A 19,441-nucleotide genomic window follows, 5' to 3' on the forward strand; every position below is an offset into this window, starting at 1 on the left:
TTTTTTTAATAAAGAAGTGATAAAATTGAATAAATAATTAATAATTGTAACTCAACTCAATTTATTTCTATAGCACTTTCAACAAACCACAATGGGTACCAAAGTGCTGTACATAAAACACATAAAACGCATGCAAATATGTACAAAATGAACAATAATTTATCAAATTGTAAAAATAAATAAAGAACTATGATTTATTAAATGTTTCTTGATTATTAAATCAACATATTAGAAGGATTTCAGAAGGATTACATGGTACTGAAGACTGGAGTAATGATGCTGAAAATTAAACTGAGTCAAGAGTGTAGAAGAAACGGTTTGAAATGAAAACTTGAGCAATTTGACCAAATCTGCCATCCTTTTACCTTGACAAAAATCTTGTGGGATTTTATCTTGTGGTGGGTTTTTATTTATTATAATAATCTTTTTTTAATTAATTTAATACATTTTTAATAAGATCATACTTTATAAGAGTAAAAAACAGTCAGTATCTCAGTAATAAACAGGTAATAAGCCACTGGTTAATAGTGAGAATTAGTACTTAAACTAAAGTGTTTCCAAAATATTATGGTGTAAGTATTATTTACAGTTGTAGTCAGAATTATTAGCCCCCCTGCTTATTTTTTTCCCCAATTTCTTTTTAATGGAGATTTTTTTTTCAACCCATTTCTAATCATAATAGTTTTAATAACTCATCTCTAATAACTGATTTATTTTATCTTTGCCATAATGACAGTAAATAATATTTGACTAGATATTCTTCAAGACACTTCTATACAGCTTAAAGTGACATTTAAACGCTTAACTAGGTTAATTAGGGTAGCTAGGCAGTTAGGGTAATTAGGCAAGTTATTGTATAATGAGGGTTTTCTCTGGAGACTATCGGGAAAAAAGCTTAAAGGGGCTATAATATTGACCTTAAAATTGATTTTAAAAAATTTGAACTGCTTTTATTCTATCCGAAATAAAACAAATATACTTTCTCCAGAAGAAAAAATTATCAGACATACTGTGAAAATTTCCTAAATCTGTTAAAGATCATTTGGGAAATATTTAAAGAAGAAAAAAAATCAACTGTACGTCTGTAAAAATGTTTGCTTCCGCTCTGAAAATGTACTATTAAACTCTATTTGACTCAAGTATATGAAGTGGATGGTGTTTAGTGATGTTGCAAGAACACATTTGCGTTAGCATTCATCAGATAACGTGTGGCCAGTGTCTGGTTCACGGGTTCACATACTCCCCCTTAAAGGTGCGGTTTAATATTACTACAGCCTGTGAAGTCTAAAAAATCACAGTGCCATTCATCAAACTGAGCTGCCAGGCTCCAACTCGCACACCGCTCACAAATACACAGCTGAAGGCAAAAGAATAAGCCCTTCTGTTAAATTATATTTCTTTTAAACATATAACAATGTTAACAAACATAATTTGGATTTTAATAAGGCATTAGGAAATGAAGTAGGAGAATTAAATCATCACCTTGGAATTATAAGGTTTTATCTGCGTTCTAAATGATTTAGAGATATTGAGCATCAAAGTTTTTATATTCCATACAGCAAATATTAATCGAGTAACAGTTCTCTTTCTTACGTTAACATGACAGAGACCTTAAATGCTCTCTAAATGTAAATTATGTAAGTTCTCTTACATTTGCAAATTGGAGTAAACCACACTGTAAATGCAGATAGAACCTTCTTATTTTTTCCACCTGGAATTATAAGGTTCTATCTGGCACATCGTTCACTGAAGCATTACTTTACAATACAATCCAAAAATTCATAAGTTGTTGTTGTAACAATTGTTGATGCTTGAGAAAGTAAAATATTTGCTTTATATTACATTTATTTCATGTTTTAGTATGAATATTTTTTTCTTGTTCTTATTAAGCGTACAGGGTGTGCTAAATATTTGTCCAGTGCAGATGTTAATTTTATGTAATATGTTTTTATTAAATGTTATGCTTTTATATGAATTATTGATTATATTTATTGAATTGTAAGCCCCATGAATTAAATTAAGTATTTGCCCTTCAAGGCTTAATATCACATTTAGAGACTTTAAAAGACAACAGACAATGAGCAAATGACTATAATAAACAAACAATCAACAAAGTAAATTTAACATTTCATCTCAATGTCAAATAAACACTTCTAAATCATCACATTTACACACATCTCAATGTTGTGTGGTGCAGCATTATTTGGCTGGCTCTGTTTTTGTGTGATTTTTGTCTTTCCGGTCTTTCCCGTATGTCAATGGAGCAGTCCGGTGAAATGACAAAAAAGCTCATCCTGATTGGTCCTCCTGCGTGCATTCGAAATTCTGATTGGCTCACAGAAAGACCCTTATTAAACCAAGCTAGAGTTCAACTTTGTAGATAAACTATTTTTTTTTAAAAAGACTTAAAATGTAAACAACTTATAAAAAAAATCACAATGTAAATATGTTGTCAATAAATAAGAAAATGTGAATGGCTCAGTTTTGACAAAAATGTCAGATAGAACCTTATAATCCTAAAGTGTCAAAATTGTACAAGTATTGTTTGTTTTTAGTTCATCTTAGTAAATACATTGACTTATAAAATCTCCTTACTCCATAACTTCATTTGGGAATATATATATATATATATATGTATGTAAGTATGTATGTATGTGTATGTATGTGTATGTATATGTATGTATGTATGTATATATGTATATATATGTATATATGTATATATTGTGTGTGTGTATATATGTGTATATATGTATGTGTGTGTATATATATATATATATATATTATTATATATATATTTTATATATATATTATAATATATATATATATATATAATATATATATATATATATATATTATATATATATATATATTATATATTATATATATATATTATATATAATATATATATATATATATATTTATTTCAGAGGAGGGCAAATAATACTATATATCTAGCAACATGAGTGAGTTATCAGACTGTTGTTAAACTGACATCCCGCACTGATCATCCTGATGCATTTGCACTGTCAAAAGACCTTTGTTTCTGCATGGTTTGTGCAGTTATTTTTGAGCAGTAGCATTGCTGTGTAAGGAGCTTCATGCTTCAGATGTTCTGCATAGCTGTGAACATTTCTAACGGGCTGATTAGACGTGCTGTTAATGTTCAGCTACTACTGTTACAAAGGCTAAATCCATTCCTTCCATAACAAAACCTCTCTCGGCTTCGCTAAATTTAGACATGTGATTGCTCTACATTAGACGTGCTCCTGCTGGAGTGTCAGCTCACGTCTTCACATCTTACATTGCAACACAACATTGAAGCCATAAGCCAATGCATTTTTATTTATGATAAGACTTTATTTTAAAAAAGTGGTTATATTTGTAAAATAAAAAGATTTAAATAAGTTGTACAATAAGAATACATTAGTTAAGTATTAATTTGTTTACCCCAAGTAAACAAATAGACTAGTAAAAGGAAAGACAAAAACTTAAGACAATTTTTTATACATAAATTGTTTTGTAAAATAAATAAACTTACAAAGCATTTAGTAAATTGATTAAATATTTCTTTGTAAATAAAATATAGAATAATTTAAAGGTTAATTAATTTAAAAAATTGAATTGCGGTAAACGTTTTGTTTCTTTATTCATCTTACTTCTGTGCATTTTTTTGACAAACTAAAATATTGCATTGCATTTAAAAGTTTAACCAGGTTAATTCGACAAGTTAGGGTAATTAGGCAAATCATTAATAATGGTTAATAACTAACATTAATAACTAATATTGCTTAAGGGGGCTAATATTACTGACCTTAAAATGGGTTTAAAACTATAAAAAACTGCTTTTATTTTAGCTGATATAAAACATCATTTGGGAAATATTTGCAAAAGAATAAAAATTCACAGGAGGGCGAATAATTTTGCCTTCAACTATATAATAGACTTCTGCTGTCTGCATTTGTTTCAAAAACACAGATTTCTTTACAATTTAAAACGGCATCTTTGGATATCATTTCGGCCGGAGATGCTGTTGTTCAAGTCAATCAACAACAACAAAAAAACGTAAATAACACCTTGACTTTTCCAAACCGGGGTATACCTTATTATATATAATAAAAAATTAACTAGTACCTATTTACTTGAGTAATTCTTTCATCAGGTACTTTTTTTACTTTTACTCGATTAACTTTTAAGATTGTTGCTTTTACTTGAGTAAAAGTACTCTACCCACCTCTAGACAAATTCAAATTTTATTCACGATTTTGACACACATAAACTTTTTACAGAGTGAATCTGAAACTTATTTCCAAAGGAAAACAATTGGATCTTTATCAAATCCCTGTAACACATCTCTAATAAAAGACACAAAATCACAGAGTAAAGGTGTAACAAATTGTCTCTAGAACAGACCTGTGGCAAAAAAAAATAAAAATAACGTGTGTGTATGTGTTTTTGTGACATATCAGGACACAAATCTGTATAATGACATAGGTATGACACAGGTATTACAAAAAGGAGGTGAAATATGAGGACATTGGTGACATCCTCATTTCTCAGAAAGCTTATAAATCCTGAGTAAAGCTGCACACTGTCTCCTGTGATGGTTGGGTTTAGGGGTAGGGTGGGGTTAGGGCAATACAATATACGGTTTGGACAGTATAAAATGAAAGGAAATGTAATGTACCCACTTTTCACAAAAACAAACGTGTGTGTGAGAAATTCAAGAAAGGCTTTGTTCTTCTGCTTGACCACATAACAGAAGTAGTTGCATGTACATTTCTATGTGTCCACAGATTTTTTTATTATTGCATGCATGGGTCATGTGACGCTGCTGTGAAATAGGCTGTTCATATATCACCTCTTTTGTGCATACAAGTTTGTTTTTTTAGAATGGAGGAGCTCGGCTAAAGCAAGTGATGCGGCTCGCGCTTTCCAAACGCTTATAGACGTGATATGTGACTGACAGGTTTCACGAATGACCTGGTTCTGCGGTACATCATCCTTTCTGTCATTAAGCTCACTCTCCTGTTCTCGCGCTCTGTGCACTGTGTTATGATTGGTTCGAATAGCATACAGCAGGAAAATCGTGTTTGTAAGGCAATTTAGAAATCGTGATTTTGATACTATTTCAATTAATCGCACAGCCCTAATGAATACTTTTCAATTAACACTATACTTACGTTTTCCCAATATTTTCAGCTGACCTCGGAGACTTCAATCGATATGATTCCCAGGAGTTCCTTCAAAAATCGTGCTTTTTCCAATGGTGAGCAATCATTGAATATTTGATTGTCTTGTCCTGATTTTAAAACGCATAATAATATCATAAGCTTAATAAATATGCTGTTTTCTCTTTCTCAGCCATGGATACAAGACGAGAGGGTTGTGGAAGAAGCCACTCAGAAAGTCACCATGCTCTATCAGAACTATCGGTGAGTTTCTGTAGCCTTCTTTGTTTGTTTCACCCTGTTTGAGTGTTCAGATGATTACTGTTAGAGGATTTCAATGCAGCCGTCAAACCCTGACCTGAATTATAAGCAGAGTTTCTGCTTTAGCTTCATAAACGCTCTTGGCTTTCCTTCGAAGGTTGATTTCAGTGCACATTTGTGTGTCTTCAGCAGACATGAGATGTGAAGTGAAATATTTGTCCCATTTTGAGACAGAAATTAAATTAACTGATGATTTAAATTGGATTATTCAACCATTTCTGGTGCATCCGGGTTTCTTTTTCTTTGTCATGCAGAAATGTGCATTAATGCATTACATTTCTGTGAAGTATTTGAGTCATGCACAGTAAAGCCTGGTTTATACTTGACGTGTCCGCTAGTTTGCTTGAGTGCGCGTGGCGAATGTGACGTCATCGTTTGCAGGAGTTCGCTTTGGGTGCGCGCGACATGATTACAGCCGGCGGAGCGCATGATTTTTTTTTGAGACTTGAGCGAACAGTTCGCGCGCACCTCATTTGATTTGAGTTGAATGAACCACTTTGAAGATATTTTGTCTGAAACAGGTACGACTGTACAGACATCTTTAGGATCCGTGATCATAGAAAAAAAACAGATGATCAATAATTCTTGGCTAGAATTTGCAACAGCAGTGTGGAAAGTAGGAAAGTTTTGGAAAAACCTGAGGGATGAGTTTGTTAAAGCCAAAAGAGGCCATGAGAAAAGTGGAGACTCGGGTACATAATTACTGAAATATGTTTTTCCACCTGTCAGAGGTTTTACACTGATGATTATATTACAATTTTGAATTGAAAACAATTTAATATCAAAACTATAACGAAGGAACAAATTATTTCTTTGATATCTGGAAAGGAATATTTGAACCTATCGGTTTATAATATACTGATGCCCTGTTTTTCTGAGCTTTAATGGTGATAATGGTCAGGAATGTTGGACTATTATTGCCTTTTTATCATAAGTATAGGACAGAAACTAGCCAGACAGTAATGTGTAAATTGTGGATTGGGCAAAATCTAACAAAACATCAGTATTTTTTAGTAAATGTGCTTTTTTTTGCTTGTATTCCTGCCATAATAAAAATATATTTGTAGAGCAGCCCATGTTCTGTTGCGATTTAATATTTTAATAAATTTAATAGAAAAAAACTGTCCGAGATATGAACAAAAGCAAGTGATGCATCAAAGTTTGATTTAAAAAATCTTGAATGGTTTTAAAAATCCTTATCATTAAAATTGTTTATAAATATGATTAGTTTAAAAATCTTGAAAGATATTAATGATATGGCGTTCTCCTGGAAACTTTCTACTTTATCCGTCTGGCTTTATGGTCAGTTTCTGTTGACCGCCATCTGTCGTTTAAAAGAATATCACATCGGCGAACGCAGGGGGTATAAAAGCCTCGTCCGTTTAACAAGGTGTGCGATGCGGTGCCAGGCGAAAGGATAAATCCAGCTTAAGCATGAGGACAAATTGGTAAAAACGATTTAAATAAAATTTTAAAATATATTAGATGCGTGAAAACATTTGATAAATAAATCTATTTGTCAAATAAAATCTAAATAAAATGATTGCAATGATTAAAATGTTGATGGTAATTTCTTGATTGTAAAATAAATGACTACACCTTTTTTGTTTTTCATGCCATTCAATGCATGTGGCATGTTTTTCTGATGCTATATTTTGTGTAATGTCCAAAGAGCATAAAGAATAAGTCAAATCTAGATAAATAAAAATAAGTACAAATTAAAAACTGTAACAAAATAAATACATTTGTAAAACAAAATGAATACGGTAATAAAATAAATACAGTCATACAGCTAATAATCATACAGTTAATGAATACGGTTTTATATAAGTTTTATGTGATGCATTAGGAAGAATCAGCACAGATGATATGTGTGTGATAATGAGGTGACTGAAACTGTTTTGTGTCTGTCTGTGTGTTTGCTTTCTCAGAGGTCTTTCTGCACCAGAGGCTGAGTTACTGTACATGCAGGAGGTGGAGAAGATTGAGGGCTACGGCGAGGAGAGCATCCAAGCCAAGGTGAAGCTGCAGACAGTTAACAGCAATGCAGATTCAGTTTCATGCATGCCAACAGATTATGCATGGAAGCACATGACTGCTTTGAAAGTGTGAAACACATGCACTAGAAATACCACAAAGCATCTTCCGGAATCAGTCCAGTTTTGGCATGATGTTGTCAAAACAAGAAGCAGATGTATAACACTGATGGAAAAAAGAATATTAGCACAGTGAATGCATGATGAATTTAAAATAGTCCAGTACATGTTCATGCGTGCATGCATAGCCGGAGTCCCATTATTTAAGTAAATGATGGAAAAATGTATTAAAGGATTTGTTAAGGCAGGGATTGCTAACATTACTGCCATTGCAATATTTTTCCTAAAATAATACACACCCGATTATGAGTCACACTGTGGAAAAATTGATATTTGAAAAATTCACAATAGTAAGTCACATTCTCTTTCATTCAGAAACAAAATAAAGCTTTAAATAAAGCAAGCAGGCTGTGAATAACTAATGCTTGATAACCCCCCCTCTTACGATGTCAAAACTAGATGTGTGGGGGAGGTCAGCCCTTTAACACTGTGGCATAGTTTTCTCTGATCTGTATCTTAAAAAAATATTAATAAATAAAACAATAGATAATATAAATATACATTTGGACCACCCTATAATGGTTCATACCATTGTGAATGCATAATTACGTCAATGTAGCCAAAATGTAAAGCCAAATTAGATACATAGTTTGGGTAGTTGACCTACAGTAACCTCTGAAATAGCTAATTAGAGAATAGTAGGTTAGAAACCAGTGGTGTAGTCCTAAAAAAAAGGTGGCTCTGCTCACTCTCCGCCTCTTTGCCCTTGTTTGGTATCCCGCCGTGGGAACAAAATGGCGACGGTTGGCCGCGCCTACTTGTTGCTTCTTTTGCAGTGTTCAGAAACCTATGGGTGACCTCATGGATACTACGTCTATAATTTTACAGTCTATGGTCACAGTGCATGGTTTAAAAAAAAAAGTCTGTTCCTGAAAAAAAGTTACTTAAGTTTAATATTAATTTAAACCAACTAGTCCTCTGGGGTTATTTTTATCATCTAATGAATTGCATCTACAAAAGTCAATTGCAGCTCTTTAAATGAATTTTTTTCAGATTTCTGTGTTATGTTCTTCTGTGTTGTCTGAACAGGACTCTCAGGCCACAGACGTGATCATCGGCTCCTGTCTGGATGGGATTTTTGTCAAGCACAAAAATGGGAAAGCTCCTCTCATGTTTCGGTGCGCGTGCATTTATCTCTTTTGTGCATGTTTGGCATTCCTGCATTTTTCACATCAAAACACAAGATGTGAAGCAAACGGTGGCATGCATTTTGAGAAAAGACGTCACAAAAGCTGTCATTTTAGGCCAGCGATAAGAAAAGCGTGGTCCCTATAATCCTGCAGGCCATGAGTGTTGCCCTAGTCTTCAGAAAGCTGTTCATTTTCTGTTTTGGGTGCTGTATTGCTGTCATGTGTCTGACTCGAGCTCTGGGTTGTTTCTGCAGGTGGAATGACATTAATAATATGACTCATAATAGGTCCTTCTTTGCCCTGGAGCTCGCTAACAAAGAAGACACAATCCAGTTCCAGACCGTAAGTCTGCAGATAATCGTATTTTTTGGCTAAAATAAACAAACACTACATGGTGATGTTCGGTATGTCAGTGACGGGTTTGTTGCTGATCTCTAACAAACGCCATTCGTTTAGCGGCTGAAACACAAGAGCTGATGTTCTGGCCTGATTTGATTTGAGTAAAAATGTTCTGGCTGTGTTTCAGGAGGACATGGAGACGTCCAAATATGTGTGCAGAATGTGGCTGGCGAGGCACAAGTTTTACAAGATTAACAACAGCAGTCTGTAAGTTTATATAAGTGTTTGTGTTCTCTTTTTTATTTTATTTTGTTTTATTGGTGTTTAACAGGACAATACATCATAGTATACAATTCAACATAGGAAAAATTACTTCTTTAAAGTCTTATTTTCCCACTATCCCCTCAAAATAAAATAAATAAAATGTATGAATTATAAACCAACATCCTCTGAAAGAAAAAAAATAATAATAATAAACTAAAAATAAAATGAAAAGAAATTCATTCATTCATATTCTTTTCGGCTTAGGCCCTTTATTAATCTGTGGTCGCCACAGCGGAATTTACCGCTGTTACGAAATCTAACCTTGCTCGGCTCCACACAGCAAGCCAGACCCGTAACAATAAATAATATTAAATTCAAATAATTAGAACTCCTCTAATTTAACGAGGAGCCCGGAGTCTCATCTCCCGTCAAAAAAAAAACAAAGACGAATGACCAAGGAAATAACTTAGTCTATTTTATTTGACTTAAACTTTAAAAAGGAGACTATAAAAGCTTATGGAGTAAGTAACAAACAAACTCAACAGCTTACTAAGTTGTTAACCCTCTTACCTGCACATGAAATAAACACAAATAAAATAACATTCACTTACCTCCCTACTAACCACAAAACATGAGGAAAATGTAATCAAACAAAAAGGCACCCTCCTCAGCACACGTGTCTCCGTATAGATCTCAAAGTCAACACTCAGCGTTCAACTTGCAACACTTTAGCTGAGTAAATGCAACACAGTTTCTTCTTCAAACACAAGCCGGGAGAGAGGAGACTCTCCGAATGATGTTCCAGTCCGGTTTAAATGGTATTCACAAACAAGCCGGCGTCCATCTGCTGGCACCTGATTCACCGCACCTGTGTGGTATGATGAAACCTATTTGGAGGCGGAGAGAAAAGAACCAAGCAATGCGCACACACAACAACAAACAAAAACTCACAAAAACTATTTATATTATTATTTTTATATCATTATTTAATTATTTAAAGAAAATACGTAAAACCGCCAACTTATCCAGCACATGTTTTTACGCAGACCCTTCCAGCCGCAACCCATCTCTGGGAAACACCCATACACACTCATACACTTCGGACAATTTAGTCTGCCCAATTCACCTATACCGCATGTCTTTGGACTGTGGGGGAAACCGGAGCACCCGGAGGAAACCCGTGCGAACGGAGGGAGAACATGCAAACTCCACACAGAAACGCCAACTGACCCAGCCGAGGCTCAAACCAGCGACCTTCTTGCTGTGAGGCGACAGCACTACCTACTGCGCCACTGCATCGCCATTAAAAGAAATTCTTTAAAAAAATAATAATAAATGAGCAAGTTTACAATAAAAGCAAAAAAAAGATTTAAAAGTTCACATTAAGGAGTCGATATTTCCTCTTTCCGATTAATTACTGTGTATTATTAGATCTGATATCAACTGAACAGGGTAAGCCTTTGATATAGTCTAAAACAAGGTTCCATGTCTTGTTAAAAGATTTGAGAGATCCTGTAAGTGAACATCTTAATTTCTCAAGTTTTATGTAACTAAAGATTTCTCGGATCCACATGTCATGTGATGGAGGAATCACCTGTTTCCATTTGATAGAATGGCTTGTCTAGCTAAAAGAGTAGAAAAAGCAGTAACCTGGTGGGATGCAACAGTCAAGTCAGCTCTTTTTGAAATACCAAAAAGGGCTGTCAAGGGGTTAGGGTCTAGATCAGGGGTGACCAACCCTGTTCCTGGAGATCGACCTTACTGCAGATTTCAGTCGCAACCCATATCAAACACACCTGTCTGTAATTATCAAGTGCTGTTCAGATCCTAATGAATTGGTTCAGGTGTGTTTGATCAGGGTGGGAGCTGAACTTTGCAGGAAGGTCGATCTCCAGGATCAGGGTTGAGCACCACTGGTCTAGATTTATGTTAATAGATTTATTAAGCGTGTCAAAACACTGGACCAGAAATTTTTCAATTGAGAACAACTCCAGAACATATGGAGATGGCTAGCAGGAGACTGCTTACAACGATGACAGGCATCGCTTCTATCAGGGAAAAATGTGACTAATTTGGCATTGTTTAAATGAGCTCTATACTTATCCAGAGCAAGTAAAAGGGCTGCTAAAATCACTCTGGACCCCTCACACCCAGCACACTGCCTCTGAACTTTTACCTTCTGGTCGACGCTACAGAGCACTGCACACCAGAAACAACCCAACCCAGAAACAGTTCTTCCCTCAGGCAATCCATCTCATGAACACTTGATGATAATAATACACTTTTATTATACACATATACACTTATTTAACAACACACTTTACATGCCAATTTGCACATAACAGCTGCACATATAACGTTGCATATAGTAATATACCTGTGAATACACTTGTCAATTTGTATATTTGCATTCACTACTTACTTCTGTTTTTTAAATATATTTATTATCTGTTTTTTGTCCCGTCTCTGTTATCCTGTTGCACTGTAGAAGCTCTGACACCAAAAATAATTCCTCGTATGTGTGTTTACCTAGCAATAAAGCTTTTTCTGATTCTATGGAGCACCTTACACTGCACTAGGCCATGTCTGGTGCATATAGAGGAGGAGTGGACCATCTTCAATTATCCTCCCATTGTTCTTCCGTAATATCAACACCAAGGTCATTTCCCAAGATTCTTTGAGAGAAACTATAGGATTTTCATTTAGTGTACATATTAAATTATAAATAGCTGATATTAAATGTTTCTGGCCCGTATCTAAACTGAGAAAATAGTCAAGATGGTGTTCAGGTGGGCGGTTAGGAAAGTGGGGAGTGTGTGTGTTTCTGTTCTGTGTGAGTGTTTGTCCATGTGTGTGTGTCTGCATGTATGTGTTTTTGTGACATAGCAGGACACAAATCCGTATAATGACATGGGTATGACACAGATATTCCAAGAGTGGTGACTTATGAGGACATTGCTTATGTTCTCCTCTCTCAAAAAGCATATAAATCACACAGGATGAGTTTTCAGAGAGTAAAACTGCACACAGTTTCCTGTGAAGGTTGGGTTTAGTAGTAGGGTGGGGTTAAGGCAATACAAAATACAGTTTCTACAGTATTAAAACACTGGAAACCTATGTAATGTCCTCACAATTCACAAAAACATGTAGTTTAATGTAGTGCTGCTTATACATTCGGAGACCCACTTTTATCGTATCTCAATCAGGCAGTGAAGATCACTCACTTTAAAGAAAACAGACCTTAAACAAGGCACTTGAACTGGGTTACTGAAATTTAAAATGTCCTTCTGTATATACCCCTAAACTAAAGTGTTACCTAATACTCTAATGATTCAAATCTCCTCCTGTCCTTTTCTTCACCGCTGTCCTTTACTGTCTCCAGAGAGCCGGCTTGTGGCCCGAACTGTGAGGGCCCTCAAAGGTCCATTCTCTCTCTTCATTTCCTCGCTTTCCAGCCCTCTCTCGTCTCTCTGTGCCGGCTGATAAAGGGTGAGAACGGCTGCATGCGGATGGCACACTGCGTTATTTCCTGCTGTTCATTGTGCTGCTGTTGAGTTAATGTTCACTACATTACATCTTGCTGTATTACTGGTCACTGTGTTATAGGCATGAATTGGTATTAGATTCTGACAGTATGATAACCTTGGATAAAAATATCACGGATTTACAGTATCGTGATTACTGCTGTAAATAAGTTCGTTTTAAATGTCTGGTTAAAAAACAGCAGCCTTTTTCCCCGTTGAACACACTATATTTTATTTAAGAAACATTTGAAAAAATTTGGAGCAGCAAGGCAAGTTAATTTATATTGCACATTTCATACATGGTGGCAATTTAAAGTGCTTTACATAAACAGGAATAAAAGAGAAGTATAAAAAACAGAAACAGTAATATAGTAATATAAAAGTAATATAAAAATAGATGAAGATTTAAATAGAGTTTTTCCATATTCCAAAACATGGTGTATCATATTTCTCATTTTACTCTGGGACTTCCCCATTCCTCACCGTCTACTTTTTCGGTACCTATTAATCTATTGGACGTCTCAAACGATTCGATTCTTCACCTAAAATCGAAAAGTTAAGCTTTACAGCTTAAGCTTTACAAATAGCCCCCCCCCCCCCCCTGTAAACGCCTTAGGATAAAGAAAGTGAACCGTTGACTTCTGCTGTCTTCATTAGTTTCAAAAACACCCTCCTTTACAGCTTGAAAAGGCATCTTTGGAGATATTTTTATTTGTGGATATACAGGAAAGTCACGGCACTGCTCTACAGCAGGCTTGGATGTTGGTTTATACGCTTTATAGTTTAGATATAGTTTAACAGAAATATTTTGCAGTTTTAAAACTTTTCCAAACCATTGTGAATCTTGAAACCAGTTATCCTCCCGTGCCTACTGTGTTACTACTCACTAGCTGTGTTTCCATCCTAAGATGCGAATTAGATGTGTGCCAGAAGCTGGAATATTGCATAAAACATACGCGAATAACATTTCCAATGAATGAAAGAGAACAACATCACTTCCTGATAAGCAGCACTCTTCACTGCACTATTATTTGCTGTGTTACTGCTCATTGCGTTACTTCTCATATCATTACTGTGCATTCTTGCGACTTGCTGCATTGTTACTAAGGCCGCCTTGCCACTGCACATGACAAACAACAGACGGGAAGTCATTCATTTTCAATGGAGAGTAGTCCGGGCTGCGTGGAGTTCCCATCATCTCCGTATGTGGAAAATTTGGATCTGATTTGAGCTGCGGATTCGTTAAAATATTTGCGACAAACCTCCTGCAACATGACCGGACAGTGTTGTCCAAGCAGGTCTGTGCGTGCGAGATGAGAAATACGAGTTTTTGGTTATTTTTTTTTTTATCCGAAAAAAGTTTTTATTAAACATAAAATGTTTCTATTCATAAATGAGCATTGAATGTATATTATTTTAATATGTCTCCATATTCCCTCCAAAAGTTTTAATGGTCTATGGGTTTATAGTATTCATTCGTTCATTCAAGCACAGAGATCATGGCTCTTGCTTTGCACTTCTTTATTTCGGGCTACGCTTCTCTCCCATGGTGGATGACAAGGCTAATAATTCTGTGTGAATGCCACAAGGGGGCGTATTCCGACAGTCGTGTGGAGTGGTAAGGCAGCTTATGGCTACAGGATACTGGAAAGATATGTGATACTGTTGTTCAGTATTGCGATAATAGTTCTTACGATGTATCAATGCTATTTTATTAGCTATGTTTAAAATGAATTATATATTTAATATTTTTCAGATCAAATTTAGGCTAAAAACTGTCAAGGTGCAAACATTTAGGGCTCTATTTTAACGATCTAGGCACAAAGTCTAAAGCACATGGCACAAAAGCATTAAGGGCCTGTCTGAATCCACTTTTGCTATATTAAGGATAGAAAAATACAGAAAAAAAACAATCAGACTCTCCTCTCATTCCCTTTAAGAGTCAGTTGCATCGCACCATGGTGCATTTGCCATTTACATGGCGGACTTTGTAAGTGTAAAAATTGAATGCTTCACTAGCAAGAAAACAGTTAAAACAGAGCATCTGCAGCGCGAGGATAAAGAACGAACCTCCTCCATTCAGCCTCTTTACTTTCTCTTGACTTTTCTCCTTTACTTTGGTGAAAAAGGAAACAGTGTTGTATGCACTCCACTGAAGACATACATTAGCATTTCGTTTGTTAAGCGCAAAGATTTGATTAAAACTATTTCTAAATTCAGTTTTAATTTCCAGTTATATCCAAACACACATCCTGTACTTATGCCCCATATGGTGATGCATACGTCTCACAAACCCCTCAGGTGGACAAATCTAAACTTGTTAACGAAACAAAAAGGCGATTGCAATGCAAAGCAAACCTGCTGCGATTATACCAGTGCATGCGAGAGATAGAGCTTTATTGCATTCTGGTTCATTTCAAATGTGTCTTTTATTGTTTTGTGTTTTATTGCAGACAAACTCAGCCAGCTCCTGTAAACCCAGTGAGGCGACGGTCCTCCACAAGAATGTCTCTGGTCAGCATTATTCCAGTTATTCATGGACTGTACAACAGTTTTGCTTTGGAGCTTTTTCTGTAGGACGCTTCTGGTGTTTGTCAGCTCTGCAGAATCTCATTTGTTTTTGATACAATCTCAAACCTGAAAGTTTGCCGTCTAGGGCTGCACGATATTAGAAATATCTGACATTGAAATATTTAGTTTTTCTTCAATTATACATTGCAATATAAATACAATTTGACCAGATGGCTTGAATACCTCTATTTGCAAAGAAATCACTAATTTAGATCGATCGGGGAGATTTATTTTTTCCCTGTGTATTAAATTATTACAGTAGAGCAACAAAAAAAGTAAAATAAGCAGGGATTTATGGTTGTTTTACTTAGTTAACACTATTCAGATACAGATTGTAATTATAATTTAATTTAACCCTTTCACACATGTGATCACACCGGTGTGATCAGTATTGGCTGGTCCCTGAGCGAACAATAATGGTCAAGAGTAACGACCAAGAATGGTCAGAGCACACCTCATCAGCTGCTAAATTAAAATTTAGACATTCAATACAAATACAAAACTACAAGCAAAACATACCATTTAATGTTTGTAAAATACACGCGAATGTCAATGCAGACAGCAATAATAATTATTTTTCAATATAACTAGACGATGAGCTTTGTTCACATAAGATACACTCTTTTTATGTTACTACAATATTTTCTCTGTTGCTTACCTTCATCTATTTTGGAGTTTAATGAATAGACATGACGTATATCCAGCAGCTTGGATCTGTCCTGCGGTTGTTCGGAGGTTAATGAGAAGTATTTATTTATTTATTAAATTATGTATTAATTGTTTTTTATTAACGTCTACCCCCTACCTCAACCCTAAACCCAACCCTCACAGTAATATAAAAATATTATTTGTTGTGCCGTGTCACAAAAATATGCTATATTAACATGAGTATCCTCAGCTTTATTCCATCTAGACTTTACCGCGCTACAGGATTGAGGTACGGGTAGACGCTAATTAAGGTTATCAAGCTTTCTAAAATTAAAATCAAAGTCAAGTCAAATCAAAATCAAGAAAAATTTTTAATCAGAAAAGTTAAGGTTATTAGTTACCATGACTTTATTAGCTACTAATAACTTTAACTAGTAACTAATAGCTCTTAACAGTTAAAGTTATTATCATAAACATAGTTGACCGGCAGTTAGATAGTATATAGGTGATGTCTCTGTGTCTTTAAAATACATGGCAATGATAATGTTTCACTCTGTTATAATTATACTTTACAATGATTCCACAAAACAACATTGCATGTCCTACGATGTGACTATTGCAGACAAACACATTGCGACATCCATTCTGAAACGATCTATTGTGGAGCCCTACTGTCTATAAAGGCAGCATCATAGATTTTTAAAAAAATGTCATACAATAAATAGCTTTTAATATAATTGTTTAATTTTGAAACTGTTTATTTTTTGAAAACTCTGTTTAGTGCTGAAATGCAGCCTAGGAAGGCAGCTCATTAGGTTTGAGATGCAATAAGTAATGTGTTCAGCTGAATAATGCTGTCTTTGTTTTGTCATGTGATGCAGCCAAAACCACAGCCCTACATGATGCCACCTCAGATGCACTTTAACGGCCACTATAACGAACCATACACGTCTTCACAAGGTAAATCATCTGCCATAAACAATCATTATTATTTCATATTTTTTGTGTCGTTTTTCTTTTTTTATTTAAGTTTTTATTGCAAAGAGATTTTGCAATTTAAAAAAAAGATTTCTCTATATTTAGATATTATATTAGAGCCCCTCAGATTCCAGATTTTCAAATAGTCATATCTCAGCCAAATATTGTCCTATCATAACAAACCAGACATCAGTTTGTTCAACTTTTATATAATGCATAAATCTCAGTTTCCAAAAATGAACACATGACAGGTTTTGTAGTGAATATTCACTATCACAAAGTTAGACACCTTAATAGTTGTTTCTAAATGCACTACTGAAAATTAATTAGTTAATTTAATTAATAATTAAATGAAATTGCACTTTTAAAGGTGTAATTCCCAAATGCTGTTAAACATATTCATGAATTTTTCACAGTATTTCCTATAATATTTTTTCTTCTGGAGAAAGTCTTAATTGTTTTATTTCAGTTAGAATAAAAGCAGTTTTTAATTTTTAAAAGCATTCTAGGGTCAATATTATTAGCCCCCTTAAGCAACACTTGTTTTGGATTGTCTACCACTGATATAGAACCAGTGTTAATTTCGTTGACACAAAATTTTCGTCATAATTTTTGTGATGAACAAGTTTCTATCAACGAAAACTAAATTAAAATGAAGTGATGATGACGACAACTATAATAAAAATATACCGACATTTTCGCTTGCTAATAAAAACGAGACGAGAATGTGATTGAGGGACATTTTTAGAAAATATCCAATCAGAATTAATCTTGGTGTGTGATGCATTCTTGAAAAGTAACTGATCCACAGTAGACGCAAGATGCAATTACATCATAATCCACAGGGGTGTCTGTCTGATTAAACTATCTATAATGAGATGGCAACAGCTAAGAGAAAAAGAAGATTCACGTTTGATGTCAAGACAAAAAGTCCAACCAATCTAAAGTGACATCAGGCTGGGGATTCATCACGGTAAACTCTCTAAAAATCTTTTTTTATTTCATGGCATTCATTTTCATGAGGATTTGTTTTACTTTAGCTGCGGCTACAGTTTAGCTGGCCTGATCTAACTCGCGCTAAGTTTATGTGTGCCGTCGGCGTCTGCCACGATCGACATTTACAGTCTAACTCTGCCACAAAACAAACCCTGCTTCATTCAGGACGTCATTCAGCGATGTGATTATTTCTTACTGCAAGGATGTAATGATATTGTAATGTTATAATCTTTGCCTATCAGGGAGTCCCATCCTAACGAAACCACCTTGAAGTGAAGCACACTTTTAATTTTGACATTTTTCTTTATTTCCTCTGCGAGTTAACAGAGCCATGATACTGAGTGCACATTTTACAAGATAACACATTATCATTTGCCAGTCATATGTCATTACTCCAATTATTTACTCTGCTATAAAGCTGAGCACTATGTACTGTAACACAATCTACAACAGTAAAGCTTGCTATAGACTGACCTTGCAATTGCAAAGCGCTTTTAAAGATTTAATTGCATGAAACTATTCAACAGGCTGGTTAAAAAGACTTGTAGTTTACCACGTTAAAATTAAGCGTTTGCTAAATAATTGCAATGTCCTACATTTTCAGTAGTGTACTGGTCTTGTCGACACATAATTTTACATATTACTTATGATAAAACAATCTTCTATGCAAAAAGCTGTATTCCATGTTTTAATTAAACTATTTTATTTAATTTTAAGTTAGAATATTTGTATAAACAAATGTATACAATATTTAATTAAATTACACTTAAATTAAACCAAATATATTTTAGTCAACAATCTAGAGTAGATTTAGTAACTAAAATCTTATGAAATGTAGTCGAAGACGAAACTGAAGTGATGCAGAAGACTAAAATATGACTAAAAAAAAAATGGCCAAAACTAAAGACTAAAACTAAATCAAAATGTGCTGTCAAAATTAACACCGTATACAGTGGCTTGCCTAATTACTCTAACTTGCCTAATTAACCTAGTTAAGCCTTTAAATGGCACTTTAAGCTGAATACTAGTATCGTAAGAAATATCTAGCCAAATATTATTTACTGTCATCATGGCAAAGATAAAAAAAACAGTTATTAGAAATTAGTTATTAAAAATATTATGTTTAGAAATGTGTTCTTTCTGTTAAATGGAAATTGGTGAAAAAATATTCAGGAGGGCTAATAAATCAGACTTCAACTGTATACCTTGTTTTGTAGTCCACATTTATATATTGGAAAGTTAAGAATCTTATATTTGTATAATAAAGTTCTTACAGTTGAAGTCAGAATTATTAGCCCCCCTGAATTATTCGGCGCCCCCCTGTTCATTTTTTCCCCAATTTCTGT

General features: G+C 34.5%; 1 pseudogene; it reads left to right on the plus strand.

Annotated features, from left to right (window-relative positions):
• Positions 1-19,441, plus strand: part of LOC130244127 (tyrosine-protein phosphatase non-receptor type 21-like) — a 56,608-nt pseudogene that overhangs the window by 22,815 nt on the left and 14,352 nt on the right.

The sequence above is a fragment of the Danio aesculapii genome, chromosome 17, assembly GCF_903798145.1.
Source record: "Danio aesculapii chromosome 17, fDanAes4.1, whole genome shotgun sequence".
NCBI classification, from domain to species: Eukaryota; Metazoa; Chordata; class Actinopteri; order Cypriniformes; family Danionidae; genus Danio; species Danio aesculapii.